General features: G+C 45.7%; 1 protein-coding gene across 4 annotated transcripts in view; it reads left to right on the plus strand.

Moving 5' to 3' along the window:
- Positions 1-20,645, plus strand: part of Farp1 (FERM, ARH/RhoGEF and pleckstrin domain protein 1) — a 237,565-nt gene that overhangs the window by 33,487 nt on the left and 183,433 nt on the right. Inside the window, exon 1 of one of the 4 annotated variants that reach the window (XM_029541597.1) lies at positions 5,375-5,392. The exons of the other annotated variants lie outside the window; for them this stretch is intronic. The gene's annotated coding sequence lies outside the window, so the exon portion shown is untranslated. Of the gene's footprint in view, positions 1-5,374; positions 5,393-20,645 lie in introns of those variants that run through there. 4 annotated transcript variants of the gene reach the window in all.

Below are 20,645 nucleotides of genomic sequence, written 5' to 3' on the forward strand. Positions count from 1 at the left end.
CGACTTAATAAATATTTATTAAACAGATTACATTTGGAGAATGTTCTAGAACCCCGGCTACCTCCTGACCTGCCCCAGTTGACCTTAGAGCCTCATGCAGCCTCACTGTGCCTGTGAGGGCAGTGAAGGACAAACCGTCAGCTCTCTGTTCTTTGTAGCTCCCTTCTTCCTAAAGAGAACTCTTGGGGAAGTCCTTTACAAGAAGTCTTTGTAGCTTGTAATGGGAATGTCTGTCCTGGTTATCCAAGACAGTCACCAGGTAGACCTGGAGGCGTGCTTGAACTCTTAAACCAGAATATCTCTGAGACTGGACCTCCAGGGCTACATACGGCAAGCAGATACTTGGTGCATGGTCGCTCCAGTGGAGTAGGGCCTTCCAAGCATCCTTGGCCACAGAGTAGGAACGAGACATGAGATTCCCATGAGCGAGGCCTGCTGCTTGTCAAAGAGGAGGGAGACTGAGGTAGATTTTGTGTCCGGTGCACATTCTCTTCTGGGTCTTGAAATATGATGAGATAAGGGAGAGAGTCCTTGAACTTTGAGACCAGCCTGCTCCTGTGCCACTCCCAAGTGCTGGAATTAAAGGTGTGTGCCGTTATGTCCAGCCCGTGTGAGGTCAGAGGCTAGCCTCAGGTACCATTTCTTAGCAGCCATTCATTTTGGCTTTTGAGGCAGAGTCTCCCCCGCAGTCTGGAATTCTTGAGTGGGCTCAGTTGGCTGGCTAGCAGGCCGCAGGGATCTGTCTGTGCCTTCTCAATGCTGGACTGCTCTTGTGTTGTGGGTTCTGAGGACTGAACTTGTGGCCTGGCTCCATTCGACACGTTATCTGTTGACTGAGCTGGCTCTACATCCCCAAGATGAGGCTCTCATTGAGCCATCATTAAACAATGTAGAAAAAATAGGACCTTTGACAGTTGTATGTCTCTGTGTGTGTATGTGGGTATATGCATATGTGTATTGCGTGTATATGTGTGTGTGTATGTATGTTTGTGTATATGTGTGTATGTTTTGTTTTTTTTTTTTTTTTTTGGTTTTTCGAGACAGGGTTTCTCTGTGTAGCCCTGGCTGTCCTGGAACTCACTTTGTAGACCAGGCTGGGCTTGAACTCAGAAATCCTCCTGCCTCTGCCTCCCAAGTGCTGGGATTAAAGGCGTGCGCCACCACGCCCGGCCTGTGTATGTATGTATGCATGTGTGTTTCTGTGTGTATATGCGAGTACCCATGTAATGTACTTACTTGCATTGTGTTTGGTGCATATAGAGGCCAGAGGTGACATTGGGGTCCTCCCCTGTTGTTCCCCACTTTTATATTTTTGACAGATCTCTCACTGAACATGGTGGCCACTACCTGGTCAGGCTGGCCAGCCAGAGCATACTAGGGCTTGCATGTCTCCCCTAGCACTGGAGTGACAGACGGGCTCTGCCAGGCCCGGCCTTTAAAACATGGTTCTGGGATCCTAGGTCCCCACGCTGCTCTGACAGGAGCTTCATTAACAAGATCTCCTCAGCCCCTTGCTCTTCATTTGGAGATAAGTTCTCTGTGTGTCCAAGGCTGTCTTTGCAACTTGTTAAGGTAGACTTGGACTGACTTCACACTCATGACCTTCCCATCTCAGCCTCCTGAGCCCTGGGACTGAGGGTATATGCCCCAGATGTGGTGTGACATTCATTCTTAAATCGTTTTGTCTGCCTAAATGACCACAGTCCAGTCAGGTCCGGTTCATAAGGATGCCTGCTCATTTTTTATGGTAGTCACTGTCATAGGCAGGCAGTAACTGCTTTTGATGATGAAAGACTAATTAAGGATTTAGTTAGAAGACCTGGTAAAGAGCAGCAGAGAAAGGGATTTGAGTTAATGGTGAATTAGTTAACCAGATTATGCCAATTATAGGAATAAAAGTTTCCTGACAAACCCAATGTATATTTAAATAAAATTCATATTCAGCAAAGCATGTTTGATAATTCCTTGCTTCTTAAAAATGACTTCCCAAATCCAGCAGAGGTGTGTTTTCCATTTCAAAGCGAGTTGGCAGCCTTGTGTAATAAATATTTTTTACATGTTTTATTTTCAGTTTCTCAGGTAAGCTTTCATATGTGGATAAAACACAATTTTGGGAGCAACACTTGAGCTCTGAAGTTGCTCTAAGAGAAACGATGGGTGTTCCCCACTGCAGAGCCTCTTCCTCCCTCTCGAGAGGGAGTTTGTGCTTTCGTTATACATGTTTATCTTACGCAAGTGTTATGTATTTAGTGAGAATTGGCCTGTCATTATTGTCCTCGCCTTTCATCCCCAGACCTTGGTATCAAGTCCCTGTCTGTGATGGCTTCCTATTAATTCTCCTTTTGAGCCGATCAGATCATAATGGTGGTGGGATTAAAGGCAGTCCGCTCCTTTGTCATTGGGTGATGTGGATTTCATATTGTTCTTTGCTGCCAGGATCTTTGTATTGATGTAAGAAGTTGAAATATAGGAAGTTATTGTGTTGGTTTTTAAAGATGGATTCTAGATCTTTGTGTCTTTACACCAGTAAAGTTTGAAAAATATTCTCTTTTTCTTGATCCATGTTCTATAGAGATATAGAGAGCGGTGCTTGAGAGTCTCCAGCCTTAAAACCTTTCCCTCTCTGTCTTTTTCTATCTTCCAAACTTACCTCATAAGAAACTTGACAGGAGTCAGGTGATAGGTAGGGAATAGATCTATGATATTTGCTATTTCCCTTCTTTAGCATAAAGACATGGGTATTTTTTGTGTTTGGGTGTGGGGGATTTGGGTGTGTGTGTGTGTATATGAATGTGTGTGTAACAGTTTCCTGTGAGATTGAAACATTCCATCCTCAGGAAAGCTCTTTATGAAGGAAGGTAAACAACTCAAAACAGCTCCAGGAAGTCCCTGAAACTGACCAGATTCACTAGGTCACTCCCTGCCAGAGTAAGCCATAGAAGCTGAGAGTCCTTGTCAGACAGACAAGACAAACTGCAATGAAGCCTCAGAGACCAGATCAGTTGTCTGTTAGAGGCCCAACCGGTTGAGCTGCCTGCAGGCTGTACACTATGCTCCAGGTTCCCAGCTTTGTGAGCTGTCATCCCTGTTGGGGTGGCTTGGTGGTGCAGCTGTCTGTGTCATTTCTGTTATTGTAAGTAACCCCTCACCCATATTCCTGTAAGTGAACCCAATAAAACTCATGGTTCACCAAATTGGACTTTGATCCATTGTGGGCTCTCTATCTGGGGTGAGGAGAAGTGTGTGCATCTCTCTAGGAAAAAATTATATCACATGACAGTGTGTGAAAGCCAGTGATAACCCTTGTCTTCCTTGGTTGCTTTTTTTTTTGAGACAAGGTCCCTCATTGGCCTGGAGCTCAACTGTTCGGCTAGACTGGCTAGCCGGAAAAGCCTGGAGATCTTGTCTCTCCAGTGCTCACACCAGCACGTGCAGTTTTCTTACCTGGGCTGGAGGATGGAACTTGGGTCCTCATACTTGAATAGTGAGCAGTAGATTGACTATCTCATCAGCCTGACACACGCATTCTTTGACTCTGGCTTGCTAATCATGAGTATACTAAATGAATCCTCCCTGCCACACTCACGGACTGGCCCTGTTGCACACCGCTGCCGCTCACTTCTGTGTCACTGTGAGCAGATCACCCACAGGAACAGAGACAGTTTGCTTTAGCTTAGTGTCAGAGCTGTGGGACGGCGTGGTCCATGTTCCTGGTGGGTCTTCCTCTCAGGGGATCTTCTATGGAAACAAACTCCAGGGCAGTCCCCAGATGTGCCTCCCCAGTTAGGTGTTTCTAACACCGACTGAGCTGTCAGACTTAGCCATGCACACGTGTCCAACCCTCCCCGAGAGCAGACACTAGATGCAGAGCATGGTGGGAATGCCCAGCCATGTCCTAGTGTCATGGTAACCTCAGATACTGCTGGATTCTGTCAGTGGACTTGATTTGATTGGAGGACCCTCGACACTCCTGACCTCTAATAACCTGCCTGTGTTTTCTGCATCAAAGTACAACTTTGAGGATTTTTGAACAGGTGAAATGAGCTTTGGAGGCATAGAACTGGACTCAGGGTGCACTTTGCCATATGCACAGAGCCATGAGGAGTCATCAGGACTTATTGTACTTAAGCATCATAGTAAGGAAATGAGCTCACTGTTGGTTGAGAACCATTCTCCATAACATCAGAAAATGCTTTGGGGGCTCTAGGATTCATCAGTGCAGGAGTAAATATTTGGCGTGTTCTTAGTTTGGGTTTCTATTGCTGTTACAAATGCAACATCAAGACCAAAAGCAACTTGGGGGCGGGGGCGGGGGTGGTAGTCGTTATTTGGCTTACACTTTCACATCTTAACATCCTGGAAGAAAGTCAGGACAGGAGCTCAATCAAACAGGGCAGGAACCTGAAGGTAGTAGCTGATGCAGAGGCCATGGAAGGATGCTGCCTACTGGCTCATGGCTGCTTTCTTCTAGAACCCAAGATCACCAGCCCAGGGATTGCCTACAATGGGCTGGACCTAACCCCCATCTAATTAAGAAAATGTCCTACAACTTGATCTTACAGAGGCATTTTCTCAGTTCAAGTTCCCACCTTTCAGATAACTCTGGCTGTGCCAGCTCAGTGCATAACATGTTCACAATCAGTGGACTGTGCTAACTTCTCTGGGTGGGTAGGTGACCAGAGTCAGACATCCCTGCCGGTCGCAAGCAACAGCGACCTGGCTCTTTTAACTACTTCTACAGACTTTGCTTGTCATCCTGTTTCCTTTACAAACACATTGTTGCATATTGTATCAAGTGAAGTTGTCTGTGCCCCACTGTGTTTATATTTCGGTCTGTGCCCCACTGTGTTTATATTTCGAGCCCATCCTGTTTCAGATGTTAGATCTCCCTGGTTGCGTTACTCTTTTTTAATGTTACCTACACCACAAAGGACACATTTGTGCTTGCACAGTTAATGTCCCTTGTGATGATGGTAAGTTACAGGAGCTTTGTGACTGTGCTGCTGCTGCTGCTGCTGCCTAATGGCTTCTAGAGATGGGTAACCCACCCACCAACGTTAGCCACTGGATCTGGAGTGTTGACTGTTTCTCTCATCTAGTCATGGTTAGTTGTTGTCCCCTTACCCCAAGAAAAAGCATTGACTACAGGTTGATGCTTTAAATTGAAGAGAAAGTAAAGGCAGCTCAGAAATTAATTTGCCAGTACAGGTAATTTCCCAGTCATTTGATAAACCTACGAATAAAAAGAGCTTGGAGAAGAAAGGGTTGATTTTTTTTTTTTTTTTTTTATCTTACAGGGTAGGGCTCATTATCAGTGGAAGTCAGGGTAGGAGCTCAAAGCAGGAACCCGGAGGCAGGAGCTGAAGCAGAGACATGAAGAATACTGCCACTGGTTTGGTCTCCATTGTTTTCTTATACCACCCAGGACTACCTGCCCAGGGCATCACCCACAGTGGGCAGGGCCATCCTACATCAGTCATTAAAAAACTGGCCACAGACCAGTCTGTCAGAGGCATTTTCGCAGCTTGTGTCAAGTTGACAAAAACAAGAAACAAAAACACTGAAATCAAAACAAATAAAAGCCCAACTTTAACTAGTAATTAAAAGTTTCTATCTAGTCTTAAACTTTATCTTTTGTTTGTTTTTAAGATAGGGTCACATATTGTAGACCAGATTGGCCTGTAACTCACTGTACATCCCAAGCTACCCTGTAGCTCACTTGTGTATCCCAGGCTAGCCTTGGACATGGAACACTTCTTCCTCTCCCTACTTTCCCCTGGAATTGCAGGTGTGAGCCACCATTCTGTTTTTATCAAGCGAGATAGATTTTATGAGATTACTATATTTGTCCAGTACTTTACCTAAGCTACAAGTGGCCTGTGTGTATGTGTGTGTGTGTGTGTGCATATGGGTACATGTGTGTGAAAACATGTGTGCATACATTTATGTGCATATGTATCTGTGGCTATGTGTGAGTACATTTATGTGCCTGTGTGCATGTGTCTGTTTCTGTGCCTGTGTTCATGCCTGTGTGTGAATACATTTATGCACTTGTATGCATGAGTATGTATGTGTATGTGAGTGAGCATATACATATACAGGCATTTGTGTGTGTGTGTGTGTGTGTGTGTGTGTGTGTCTGTATCAGGGCTCAGCAGTCTTTTCACAACAAGTAAAATGAACAGCTAACTCCTGTCTTCTGATAATTATGGCTGCTGAGTCACGAGGAAATAGACTCTGTGTTTATTTCCCCTCACAGAAGTGTGTGCCAGTGGGAGCAGCCAGCTGCCTCCTTTATTTGGAGCGACCTGTCAGAGTGGGTGGAATCAGAGCCTACAGAAAGATGTTCTGTGTGGGGCTTGGTGTATCCCTGTTTCATTTCCCCCTGGTGTTCTGTGTTCATGATTTGTCATCCAAAATTTTGATCTGCTTGCTATGGCAGCCGTCAGTGAAACAGCTGGTCAGAGATCTGATGTTACAGGACTGGAGGCTTTTTTGAGGGTCCGAGTTTAGGACAATGCCCTTCCTTGGGGCACACCCTCTCTCTGGCTCCTGCTGGTACGGTCTCAGTGCTCTCTGAGATGCATCCATACCCAGGTTCTCCCAGCCTAGAAACCTGTGAGAGATGGAGGCACACTGAAGCTGACCTGTTCCTAACGAAGTGGTGATCATTGCTTCCATTTCTAAGTCCAAAAAAAAAAAAAAAAAATCTATTTGAATAAGCCCCTTAGCACATTCTCATTTATGAAACACTTTGAAATTAATATGTTCTTTAGTCACACTGCCTGAGTGTTTCCTGAATGGGTTTTCTTTCTTTACTGTTTCCTACTGCTCCATGAGCAGTGTGTGTGTGTGTGTGTGTGTGTGTGTGTGTTGCAGCAAATTTGCATATTAATTGAGATCGTGGTTAGAGGGACCATCTTGGTTCCTTTGTCTCTTCACTTACCTGTGACTTCCTTAAATTGCTAATTATCTACAATTGATTGCTGGCATTGATAAAGATAATTATTAATCACAATTTAAACGTTTAATAGAATAAAACCTATGCTAGTCATTTTTAAAATAATGGCCTCAATAACTATAGAACTATAGAGATCTTCAGGGAATAAATTGAGAGCAGTAGAGGAAGATGCTCCATATGTACCTCAACATGCATATGTATAGATGTGCATGCCCACATACACGTGTAGCTCCCCACTCCCAGTCCAGCCTTTTCACCGCGGATACTCCTTTTGAGTGTTTTCTGTTGCTTTGGTAGGAATTTTTTTTTTTTTTATCTCTTCAGTTTTTGAGACAAGACTCACTATTGTAGCCCAGGCTGACTCCATGCGGTCCTCATGCACCTGGCTCTACTCTACTGGGTCAAGGGTCAAGGGTCAAGGAGGACTTTATACGATCTTTCAATGTACTTTTGTTCTGCTTGGGCTCAAGGATCAAGAGTTTGGAACACATCAATTTTTTTAAAGATTGTTTATCTGAAACTTTGGAAGTTTGAAACAATTCTCAGGAGTATTAATTTACATAGACTCAGATGAGAGGAAAATTGTATAATTGTTTTCTTATGTCTTTCCTTTTAGACTATTCATATTTTCTGTAACAGATTATAAATTCTTCTGTTGTTTAATTTCTGCTTACTCTTGGTTTTGGTTTTGTATTTTCTCTGTGGTCTTCAGGACTCTAATGGCCTTGTTCTTTGCTCTTACGCTGATGTGGAGGAACGTTGTTTACTGCAGTGAGGGTTTGGTAGGAGAACATTTCAGTGGGAAATTTTCCTTTGTGGTTGAGACACAGAATTACTCTTTAGATCAGGCTGGCCTGGAGCTCATTGTGTAGCCCAGGTTGGCTTCAAATTTGATGCAACCCTTTTAAAAAATCTCAGCCTCTCAAGTGCCAAATTTACAGGCATGAGTCACCATGCCCAACTGAAATATTCATAGTGACTTCATTTTTTAAAACTTTTCATTCAGTATGGACATGGAAGACTTCTGAGAAAACCCTTCCCTTCCCCGGAACTCCCTGGTCTCCCAGGCCCAAATGGTAACAGCCTAGACAGGAAGCAATTGGAGAGAACTTAACATTAAAAACTGTGGTAGGATGCTGTGCCGCCCTCCATAGTAGATGACCTCCAGCAGGGATGTGGGGGGAGAGGAGGGCTCAGCTTCATCTAGGGGCTGGGCCATTGATGATACACAAATTGGACTTTATTTTTTATTGTTGTTGGTGTGAGCACAGGGAAGGACTGGGAAGTGACTATGAGAAGGATGTACGATGAGAAATCCCCAATGAATCAATTAAAGTGCCGTGTTGGAAAAGAATTCTTTTTCAAGCGATGGTTTTTCTCTAAGACAGGGTAGTCTCATTTGCAAATAGTTACTCAGGTTTTGTCTTCCTATTTCTGTCTGCACGATCTGAGAGTGTCTAACACATGCATAGGGCTGCTGTGTAGGTAATTATTTGTGTTGAAATTTCAAGTTATTACTTGAAAATCAGGAGTGTGATTTAAGGAAGCGCATGCATTTTCCTTGTTCTTCATTCCCGTCTGCTGACTTATCTCCTCCACCCTTCCTTGCTGTCCTGATTGTGTTGGAGTTTTGTAAAGTGACTTGTAGCATGGCCATGCCATTGCTTGCTTGTTTGTTACAGAGTGTTACTTTGTAGCCAAGGCTGGGCTGGAACTTACTTGAATTTAGAGCCAACCTCCTGCCTCAGCCTCCTGAGTGCTGGATTAGTCACACGTTTGCCATCATGCCTGGGTTGTCCTCTGAGGATAACAAGAGTCACCATCGTCAGCAGGACAGCTGTGCATGTTTACAATTTAGGATCTGGCCTGTCAATGTTTGATCTCAAAACTGGGTGGGAAGGATCATCAGTCCTACACCTGAAAGTCCCTTAACTCTTTTCTACGTTGTCCTTCCAGCTGTAAGTCATTCTGCCCAAACCACGTGATCGCATGGCTTCTGGGACATGCTAGCAAATAGCATGTGGGAGGTTAACAGAGGGAAGACTCCATCTATGCATCTAAGGGAAGTCATCATCACCCATCCTGTGTGAGGCTTCTCTGTGATGCACCCGCTTTTGGCTCCTCCAAGTTCCTATCAGCAAGCCCTTACCCTGCTTTGTAAGTGAGTTCACTGGTTCACCATTTTGCATCTAGGTAGAATTGTGTCTCTGGTCTGTCATGAGGAGTAGATGTTTGTGCACATCTCCTAGGAAAAGGTCACACAATGCCTGGTTCCTTCCTGACTCTGATGCTACTTCATAAGCCACAGGGGCCCTGGATGGAGACTGGAGTCTGTGGTTCCTGTCCAGGGAAGCCTGCTACCGAAGGGTAGAACAGCTGGGCATTTGACCAGTTTCTTTGGCCTTCCTTGCCAGGGATGCTCTCAGATACATTCTCTTTTGCAAGCACCTGCCTGGAGTCACCATGTAGACCTGGACTATTAAGTAATGTGTAAGTGGTCTATGAAGGGCTTTGTCAGCCACAGGATTGGGCGCTGGGCTTGTCTCCACAGATGCCAGCTGGTTCTTTTATCCTGTCCCCACACCCATTGTCCTGTCTGCCTGTCTCTTTCGTGGCACAGGGCAGAAGGTGAGGTTCAGTTTGTCTCTGTGTTAGCCCAGTAGCATGTTGTGTGGGCACCTAGTTTGGCTTTGGGAAGGACGCATTGTCTTGGTGTCTCTGGACATTATCTGTACAGTGTCTACTGCCTCTGAGTATGTCCTGAAGCATGCAGCAGTGAATTCCAGAGGGACAATGACTGCCTGTGCATTGTCTAATGTCTACCCCAGGCTCAGGAGGGCCTTTCAAAGTGATGGCTGAGCGGTTTCCATGGCTCAGCGTAGAAGGCCAGTGGAATGCTTTGGAAAACTCCTAGTTTAGACATAGAAATGGCTTACCAAACACTGGGTGAGTCTAATATTCACTCAGGGGGAAAAAGAAAAAGAAAAAAGAAAAGAAAGATAGAAAAGAAAAATGAAAAAAGACAATTGGTGGGTTTCTCCCATTGGTATCTGTTTGTAGAACACACAACATCCTGAATTACCATCTTCATCATAGTAGCTGTGTCTACTGCAAAGAGACCCTCAAAACCTTCCAGGTGATGTTTCCTTATAGGAAAAGGAGGCATAGAGGGTCATCAGTCCCTCACCTGAGATTCCAGCCACTCCTGCCTGCACCTGTCTCCTGGCTGTATGCAATTGTGTCCGTGTTGCACATGGCCTCATGGCCCAGGGAGTTGCCAGGGTGTGGCTGATCTCACTGAAGGGGGGACTCCATCTACACAGCTATCATCCATTCTGCAGTGAGACTCTCTGGTGGGCGTGGCTGCTTTGCAGTCACCCACTGTCCTCTAAGACCATTAAGCTCACTGGTTGGATTCTGGTGGGGCGGTAGTTTGCCTCGTCGTTGGTGAGTAGGCACTTGTTCAAATCTCCCCAGGAGAGATTCCTGCGGCAGTCTTCTTCATGGGTTCTGTTGCACCAGCTCGATTGTCACTTGTGTGAGAGGCTGTGTGATGGCATCCTAATGTCCCTGGAGCTGTCATCCCGCACGGGCAGTGGTTGCGGCTGAGCACTTGGGTATCAGCCTATCTGGATCTCATTCTCTGGCTGCTACTTGCCCACAGGGTTTGTTGGTTTGTCTTAATGTCTGCTGCTTTACTCACCTGTCACACAGACACCCAGTGGAGGACGTGAGGATCTGGGGACGTAGAAAGCTCCTAGGACCATACGTGATGTAGATGGTACAACATAAGTGCTGGCTAAGTTAAAATGGTATACCCCCACTATTAGGATGTGTGGCCTTGTTAGAGGAAGTGTGTCACAGGGGGTGGGCTTTGATGTCTCAGATGCTCAAGCCAGGCCCAGGACCGCTCTCTCCCTGCTGCTGGTTGATCTGGATGTAGAACTCTCAGCTACCTCTCCAGCACTCTGTCTGCCTGTATGCCACTGTGCTTCCCGCCATAATGAGAATGGACTCAGGCTCTGAAACTGTAAGCCAGCCTCAGTGAAATGCTTTCCTTTATAAAGGTTGCCATGGTCATGGTCTCTCTTCATTAGCTGACGAAGACAGCCCCGCACACACTCTAGGGAAGATTAAGTTAACTTACTAGGAATATTCTAGATGGTCGTGACCAGGGCTGAGCCAGGCTGCCGGGCTGTTGATCTCTGTTTTACAGGGTGACTTCAGTTGGGTGAACAGTGCAACATTTGCTTCTCCCTTGAAGCAGGTTACAGCGACAGTGTGCCTTTCCTAATCATTAATTTTTAACACGGACAACAGTGTTTGATCGAATGCCTTATGTGTCAACCAGGCTGACATTTAAACTTCCTCATTATTTCACAAGGGGCTTGACTTTCTTATTATATATATTTTCCTTGACATTTCACTATTGTAATTAATCATTGATTCTAAAGGAAGGGCACAATACCCTTTACACTTGTGTTTTATTGTGTCATTTGGATTATGGTAATATAGCCTACTTGGTTATTCAAATAAGAATGAAGTTGGGGAATGGAGTAGTCTGTCCTTAATGGCTTCATAGACTAAATGAGGGTAGGGAGGGCTCTCATTTATACTTTGTGGACTTAGCAAGCTCTAGGCAAGTGGCTTTTTGTTTGTTTTATGAATAGGACAGAGATATAGAAATATTTCGGTTAGGGCATTAATTTTCTGTTTATTTGTATATTCTATTATTTATTCATTTTGAGGTAATATTTTTCGTTGCTGAGGTTGGCCTTGAATCTGCTATGTAGTTGAGGAGGATGACCTTGAATTAACATCCCTCCTGACTCCACTGCTCCTGTGCTGAGATTCTAGCCTTAGTCCATTACATCTGTTTTATGTGGCACTTGGGTGGACTCTGGTTCTTGTGTGCTAGGCAGGCACCAGCTAGCAACCCGGACATTGATTTCTTAAGTATTCATTTCTAGAGAGTGTGAAACCTCAGCTGAGAGCCTTAGAGATCATAAACGGTATGTAAAGTTTTCATTGAATACTTATTTATTAAATAATAAGGCTACCGGGACTATGTTGGCTTGGTTTAGTAACAAATGTTGCTTTGTGGCTTATTAAAGGAAATAGCTAGAATGCTTCTTTGTTGTTGTTTATTCTAGACACATGTAGTTAGTTACTAAGCCTTCCATTTTCCCACGAACTGAAAGAGACACATTATCTTCTGGGGCCTCTGAGATAAGCTTAATTACCTGACAAGTCAAGACAGTTAAATAACCTGCTGGGAGCCAGATATGAGCTGGCCAGAGCTAGAACTGATAGTAACTATCTACCCTGGACCCTGAGGCTTGGTCTGTCATTTCCAACCTCAAGTTGATTCTGCTTTCTTGGAGGTAACATCTGCTTCCTTCCACTTCTTTGACTGGAAAGGTTCTCAAAATAACCCAAAACCTGGAAGCAGCCATGACATCCTCCAGCAGAAGGATGGTGAAACAGGCTGTGGTACGCCCATACAGTGGAGTATTACTCAGCAATGTAAAGGAAGAAGCTGTTCAGTCACATATACCTTAAAAACATGAGGCTTAGGTAAAAGGTCCCTGTGGTGGTTTGAATGACAGCCGCCCCATAGGCTCATATATTTGCATGCCAGGTGAACAGTTTGGAAAAGGTTAGATGCAGCCTTGTTGGAGGAGGTGTGTCACTGGAGGAAAAATTTGAGGTTTCAAAAGCCCCCACCAGGCTCTCTGCCTGCTGCCTGAGGGTTAGAATATAAAGCTCTCTGCTGCTTCTCCATCATCATGCCTGCCTGTGTGCAAGCTATGCTCCCACCATGAGGATAATAGACTAAGCCTCTGAAACTGTAAGCGGATCCTAATTAAATGCCTTCGTTTCTCAGACTTGCCTTGGTTGTGGTGTCTCTTCACAGCAGTTGAGCACTGTATGATTCTGATTCATGCTGATCTGGAGATAGACACAGAGCAGTGGTATGGGTCAAGACTGGGGAAGGGGGGTCAGTAAATGGAGTGCAGATATTTGGGCATAGTCCTCTGAATGTCACTGCAGTGGTGGCTGTTGTACAGTTGTCAAACCTGTGTCATCTGTGGCATAAACACAAGACCCCAAGGTAAGTGACACACCTGAGTTATAATAATCACATGGGTCCATCCGTCACCTGTCACGGGAGTACCACTCTCACAAATGATGCGAATAGATGTGACGCCATATGAAGAGAGAGGGTGTATGGGAAGATTCTCCCAACTGTTAAGTCTTCCCAGACAACTGCTGTGAAAAATATGTCTCGTTATTAAGTATAGAGCAAGATGCTGGTGTCCATGTCTGCCTGCTGCCTCCATCTTTCAGCTGCTGGGAGGGAACACATCTTTGTCCTCAGTTCCAAATGGGTCTCACTTGCCTCTCTGTCTTTGTCAGGGCTTTACTGCTGTGAAGAGACACCATGACCAAGGCAATTCTTGTAAGGACAGCATTAAATTGGGGCTGGCTTACAGGTTCAGAGGTTCAGTCCAATATCATCAATATCATGACAGCTTCCAGGCAGGCATGGTGCAGGAAGAGCTGAGAGTTCTACATCTTCATCTGAAGGCTACTAGTAGAATACTGACTTCCAGGCAGCTAGGATGAGGGTCTTAAAGCCCATACCCACAGTGACACACCAACTCCAACAAGGCCACACCTACTCCAACAGGGATACACCTAGTAGTGCCACTCCCTGGGTGGAGCGTATACAATCCATCACTCTCTTTCTCCCCTTTTCTTTCCTTGCCTCTGCTCACCTGGATGTACCATCTGGACTGTCACTGCACTGCAGTGCTTGCTTAATAAAGACTGTCGAACACAGAAATCTGTGTATGACCTCCTCCGGCTACCTGCCATCACTGATACTTTAAAAAAAATTGTTTTTCTCCCTTTTTACTTTCCAATATAGCATCCCCTATGTATCCCAGGATGGCCTCCAATTCATAACATCCCTGTGACCTCTTCTGAGGCTCTGGTATTACAGGAGTGCACCCCCATATCTACCCTGTTCCCCTGTTTTTAAGGTCCAGTTCAGGTCCAGTTCTTCAGCCTGTCTGAAGCTTGAGGATTTGAAGACTGCAACCCCATCTAGAGTAAGCATGTGGGCTCCAGCAGTTATCTCAAAGTCCCTGCTTTCTCTCGTGGTGGCCCCTCTCTCTTCCACCTTCATAAGGATAGAGCCATCTGGTGCAAAGTCACCGTTTTCCATCCCTCAAAGTGGAAAGTGCAGTTGCTGTGGTGTAGGTGCCTGCGAATGCCTGCGAATGGTGATGAGCGCCATCATTGTGACATCGAGTGACAATATGCCTCAGACATAGGGCAGTTGTCTCTGTGGTGACAGGTTTTGCCTTCACAGTGGGCCAGGGATTGGGTACTTTCCACAGGCTCTGGAATTACAGGCTCTGATGTGTGGAGGCCTGTGCTGGTTAGGAAAAGAACCTCTCTTTGGCCAGTGGCTGTGATTAAGGAGGGCATAAGAAATGTGCCCAGATTATAGTTCTGGGGTACTGTTCTTATGACACTGAAAGGGGCCGGCAGACAGTGGCTCCCTCACAGGAGTCTGCCTTCACCTGATGTCTTTTTCACCCTGGCTGTCCTGGTTAGTTCTGTCAAGTTGACACAACTCTAGAGTCATCTGAGAAGAGAAACCTCCATCAAACTAACACTTTCTTGATTAATGATTGATGTGGGCTGGTCCAGCCACAGGAGGTGTCACCCCTGGGCAGTGGTCCTGGGGCATAGAAGAAGGGTTAGGTCTCAGAGAGCAAGCCTGTAGGCAACATTCCTCCCTGGTCTCTATGACAGTCCCTGCCCCCGGGGTACTGCCTTGGATTCCTGCCCTGACTTCTCTTCATGATGGATGCCGCATATCTGTAAGATGAAATGAACTCTTTCGTCCCTGGGTTGCTCTGGGCCGTGGTGTTTGATCAGACTAGGATACGGGCCTTCTTACCTGGAGGTAAAAACAAGAGCTGAGGGAATGCTGACAATCAGAATCCGCGTCGGGCAGTCATCAAAGGTCGAGTTATTGTTATTTTCCCCCTGTCCTGGTTTCTTGATTTCCTATGGGGATAAAGGAGCTTTTGTTTGCCAGTTGTGTTTTGTCATCGCAGGAAATATGCTCGCCCAGATCAGTGGGGGCATACATACTCAAAGGTGGCATCTTTGTTGAGAGAAGCTACAGTGTGAGTTGAAAATTGATGGGCAGGAGTTGTCCCCTTTCCTTGCCAAGAGCTGTTGGAAACACATTGTATTCAGTGTGTGGGAGTTTCCCAGGTAGAGAGATGAGCCCCTGGGTAGGTGGACAGTTTGTGTAGCTTTGTTAATGATGATGGTGGGCTTATGCAGTTTGTCCACACTGAACCTCCTGGAACCTCGGACGTCAGTGGCTCCAAGCTCACCCTTGAGGTGGCACATCCCTGTCAGCACAGCACATGGGGTGTTTGAGAGACAGAGGCCAGAAGATCAGGAGTTCAAGGTCATTGTCAGTTGGGTAATGAATTTCAAGACAAAAGAACAACAACCAAAAAAACTAAAACAAACAAAAAACCCCCAGTGATTCCCAGGGTAGGGTCTGCATCAGCACGCTCAAAAACTTCTTAAAACACAGATTGTGGAGTCCTGGCTGAGGTAGAGAACTGGAGGTGAGGAGAGGGGAGCGACTGCATGGGTTCCAGTGGGTTGAGCACTTAGCTCATGTGGAACACTGAAGAATAGTGGGGCTCCTGTCTCCTGAGTGTGGGAGGTACAGGCGTGTACCCCGTGCCTGGCTTAAAACACTGTAACGCATTATATGTATCTACTGTTTACTATGGTAGGCAAGGAAGACCGGAGACTCCGATTAGAGTTCAATTTTCTTAGCTCTTTATCCCCTCCCTGGGGGAGAGACCACCAAGCTGAGGAGAGATGGCCCTGTCGTGGACAATCAACAGGTCTGAGCTACCCTACCCACCCCTTTCAACCACCTGGGTGACATAAAACTCTCCCTTTTGCCCAAAAAAAAAAAAAAAAAAAAAAAAAAAAAATCAACCAGTCAACCTATATCACTGCGAAGGCTTCTGCTGAGCCTCTCAGAACCCCCTCATCAGTGGCTCCCTTGGTGCTGCCTCTGGCAGGCAGAGGTCTGGTTTGTCTCTGTCCTCTCTTCTCCTGGGGCCTGGCGGCAGGGGCCAGGAACACAAGGTGTCTTTGTCCTGGCAGTTTCTGCTCCTGCGGGCAAAGCAGATGAACGGAGAGAGCTGTTGGTGACCGGTCACACACCCTGTGTCCTTTGTGCTCCAGGTGTTTGACATCCCTGACTTTTGTCCCCACAGTAGGGCACATGCCCACTCCTTGGCTCTGCATCTGTGGCATTGGGAAATGTCCCAGGGACTCCAGGTGGCAGGGTCTGCTCCTGCCTGTCTTCTTCCGGGGTCTCACCTGTGAATAACAATTTGGGGTGTGGGGTGCTTTTTTTTCATAAGCTGGTACTTTTAAGCAGCTTACATTGAAAACCGGAAGGGGAATACTGTTGTGCACACAGTGATTCTTTGTCACCGGTCTTGGTGGCGAGGTGTCCCTTTGCACTGACTACATTTCATTAGATTTATGCTCTTGATAGGGCTGGAATCCTCAGCAGGACAAGGAGAGGGAAAATGACCTGCTTACACCCTAGTAGGCAACAAATAGGTGGGGTATAATTGTGCAAAAATGAGTTTTTATTGCTTTTATTAACTTGTGGGGTCACAGGACAGTTTTCAGGAGTCAGCGCTCTTCTATCATGTGGGTGTCTTGGATGAGGCAGTTTGTCAGGCTTGTGAGCAAAGCATGCTTACCTGATAAACCATCTCACGGGCCTGGCTCTGGGTCCTGTGTGTGTGTGTGTGTGTGTGTGTGTGTGTGTGTGTGTATGAGAGAGAGGGAGAGGGAGAGGCAGAGAGGCAGAGAGGCAGAGATGTGTGTTCATGTGAAGGTTCCAGTGGGACTCCAGTGTCTTCCTCTATTGCTCGAGATCAGTGATTTTCAACCTTGCCAATACTGCAAGGCCCATTTCCTCATGTTGTAGTGACCCTCAACCATAAAAATAGTTTTTGCTACTTTGTAACAGTAATCTTGCTACTGTTATGAGCACTAATGTACACATCTGTGTTTTCAGATTTAGAAACGATACTCTATACCATTTTTTGTTTTAGTTTGTTTGTTTGTTTTTGAGGCAAGGTCTGCGGCTGAACCTGAGGCCTGCTATTTTGTCTTCTTGGCTCTTGGCTCCCCACCCCTGTCTCCTACCCAGTGCTGTGGTTACGGACAGGTAGTGTTGAGGAAGGTTGTGCTAGCACTGGCCAGCACTGGCCGGACGCTGACTTTGCTGAGGAGTGGGACTAGAATGTCATAGCTGGGCCTGACTTCCTCCTCCAGTCTCTCTGGTGTCTGGTCTGCTAAGTAAGAGCAAGCAGTCTCACACTGATACCACAGATACCTGGAGCTGATGCTGCCTGCATGCCGTCTGCTGGGATGGACTGTACCCTCAAACCCTGAGCCCAAATAAATGCTCCCTGAAATTGCCTCAAGTCTGGTATTGAGTCATAGTGATGAGAAAACTGGTGAACATCCCCCACCCCCACCAGAATCACATATCCGTCCACACCCCTCCACTCTTCCTCTACCCCTTAACCCTGGACCTTATGTACAATTCAAAGAACTTTTCTGTGACCTTTACCTTGCAGGGCTTATCTGTTGCTCTAAAAAGATCCAGTCTCTCTGTGCCCTTTTTGGTCAACCCTTGCTCCCCATCCTCGCCCTAGCAACCTGTTTTTAGTAGTTATCCTAGGAATAAACTCTTTCTCAGTATTCTGAGAATTTTCTTTTTCTTCTACCAAAGGCAGTGAGCCTGATAAAGGCCCATATTCTCTGAATCTCATCTTTTCCCACTGTGCCAGTCAGCCAGTCTCTTCTTCACACCGTGAGGTCATGCTCCCACGTCAAAGCCTGGTTTGGGGTTCCAGGGCATAGTTTTTTGCAGAACGAAATCGCCCTGCGAAGTTTCTTTTGGTTGTTTGTATGCTACTGGGGTTCTTATCCCAACAGTATGGACTGTGAACTAGCTATCTGCAGGAACCTCGAGGTAGCCAGCACGGAGGCCTATGCTGGAGTTCTTGTGATGCGTGGTTGTGTTTGTGCACGTGGGTGTGTAACCTCACCGCCTTTGTTTTTAGTAGGAAAATAGAGCCATATATGCATAGTTATTTGCCTCTGACTTCTTTCATGTTATAATACATTTTTTGATTGGGAGGGATTCATCCACATCATCCTATGTATTAACACTGATATTCTTGGTGCTGAATATGATCCCTTGTGTGGATCTGCCACATTTTTGTTTCTGTACTGAGATAGCCAAAGGACATTTGGGTCCATACATCTATCTGCCTGTACATCCACCCACCCATCCATGTGTCCATCTGTCCACCCATCTGTCCATGCATCCATCCATCTGCTCATGTCTGTCCATCTGTCCATCCATCCATCCATCCATCCATTTGTCTGTCTGTCCATCCATCCATCCATCTGTCCATCTATCCATCTACCCATCTTTCATTTGTCCATCTGCTTGTCCATCTACCCAACCATCTGTCCATCCACCTATCTGTCCATGTATCCACCATCTGTCTGTCCATCCACCCACCCATCCGTCCATCCATCCATCCATTCATTATTTTTCCATTTGACTTGGGGCAATGCCCTAGGTGTAAATTTTCTTAGTTATTGGGGCAAGGGTTTAATGGGTTGGATGCTAAATTTTTGATCAAACTTTTAGAAAGCTTCCAAAATGTTCTTCATACTGCTCTATTTTTATTCCCATTGGCCACTGGCAGTCTAGGGAAGTTCCTGTTTCTTTACACTATTGATGATATTTATCATTGTCTTTAGCAGCCATTCTAGTGGATATGAACCATGTCTGTAGCGGGTATGCCTAGCAAGTGTACATCTCTGGACAGAGCCTGTTGCAGTTTGAAACAGGGCATTTCAGCTATGTGCTTTCTCCTTTCCCTGACAAGTGTTTGGTCTTACTATTTTTATGTTTGCAGGAGTTATGATATCTTGCAGCCACTGCAGTTGTTTAGCCTTTCTCTAGAGTAGAAATAACTTTTGAATTAGCTATTTTTTTGTTGTTGTCTGAATACTTCTAGTTTTCCTGGTTTATCTTCAAGTAGTTTCTTTTAAGGGACTCCAAGTCATATTCCCAGAATTCTCACCCATTTAACACATCTGGCTGTTTATGTTTGGGTGAATCTTTGCCTGGCTTAATGTTTTGATTCTTCGAATGTTTGGGAATATTTTGGCATTTGTCTTTTCATTTTGGAAGACCCATGAAGTGGCTTGGTAGTGGTTTATTTACTAGTAGGATGTGATAACGCCTTTAAAAAGAATTTTTTAAACTTTCTGTTGTATCCGTTTGGTTGAGTGTTTGAGTGTCGTCGGCACAGATGTGCCGTGTCATGCTTTGCAAAGTGGGTCCCGGGGACTGAACTCAGGTCCTTAAGCTTGGCGGCATTTTCTGCATCCCCAGTGTGCTTTTTTTAATTATAAGAACTTGGGTTGTTTTTGTTTTTCGAGACAGGGTTTCTCTGTGTAGCCCTGGCTATCCTGGAACTCACTCCGTAGACCAGGCTGGCCTTGGAACTCAGAAATCTGCCTGCCTCTGCCTCCCAAGTGCTGGGATTAAAGGCGTGCGCCACCACTGCCCGGCTTATCTTTAGTTTCTGGAATGTTTTTCTAAATCCTGCACTAAACAACTTCTTTTTGTTCTTTCTCCCTTTCTCTGTTTTTTCCTTCTTCTGTTTTGTCTGTTTTCCCTTTCCAAGTCTTCAGGGCCACACAGATGATGTTCTCTGTCTTTTGTAACTAACCTCCTACCCCCTTTAGCCCTTACACGTTTCTTAGCCACTTTTCTGTAAGTGTACGCTTGCACCAGTAAGCAGCTCCTTTTGGCCATTTTCCATTTGGCTCACATCTTCCTGATGCTGGCTGGAGACATTTTCTCCCAGACCTCAATATCGTTTAGATATTGGAATATTTGGGAATGAGACCCTATGGGCCAAACATAGGGTTGTTTGTCTTTCTGTCTTATGAAGCTAGCCCAAATGTTTTCAGTCTGTCAAACTGGGTCAGGTGTAGAATTTTCCATTTGGGACATTATATTGGGGCTCAAGAAAGTTTTGGATGTGGGCCAGGTATGTTGGGGCAAGCCTTTAATCCCAGCACTGGGAAGCAGAGGCAGGCAGAGCTCTGTGTAGCCAGCTGGTTTACATAGCAAGATCTAGGGCAGCCAGAGTTACTGAGTGAGACACTGTCTAAAAAAAAAGTTTAGATGTAGGGAGGTTTCAGATTTGGATTGGGAATTTTTTTCTTCTTTTTATCACCCTAGTGCCTCTGTACTATTTCCTGCCGATGCCCTAGGTCTCTTCTGGGCCCACATACGCTTTCGTTTATGGGTTCATTCATTTTATCAAGTTTTGTGAATTTATGGCCCCGTGTTTGGGCAGTTTAGCAGGAGGAGCTGTCTTGAACTGCAGGCCTTTCTGCCTCTGCCTCTGCCTCTGCCTCTGCCTCTCTGCCTCTGCCTCTCTGCCTCTGCCTCTGCCTCTGCCTCTCTGCCTCTGCCTCTGCCTCTCTGCCTCTGCCT

This window comes from Mus pahari, chromosome 8, assembly GCF_900095145.1.
Source record: "Mus pahari chromosome 8, PAHARI_EIJ_v1.1, whole genome shotgun sequence".
NCBI classification, from domain to species: Eukaryota; Metazoa; Chordata; class Mammalia; order Rodentia; family Muridae; genus Mus; species Mus pahari.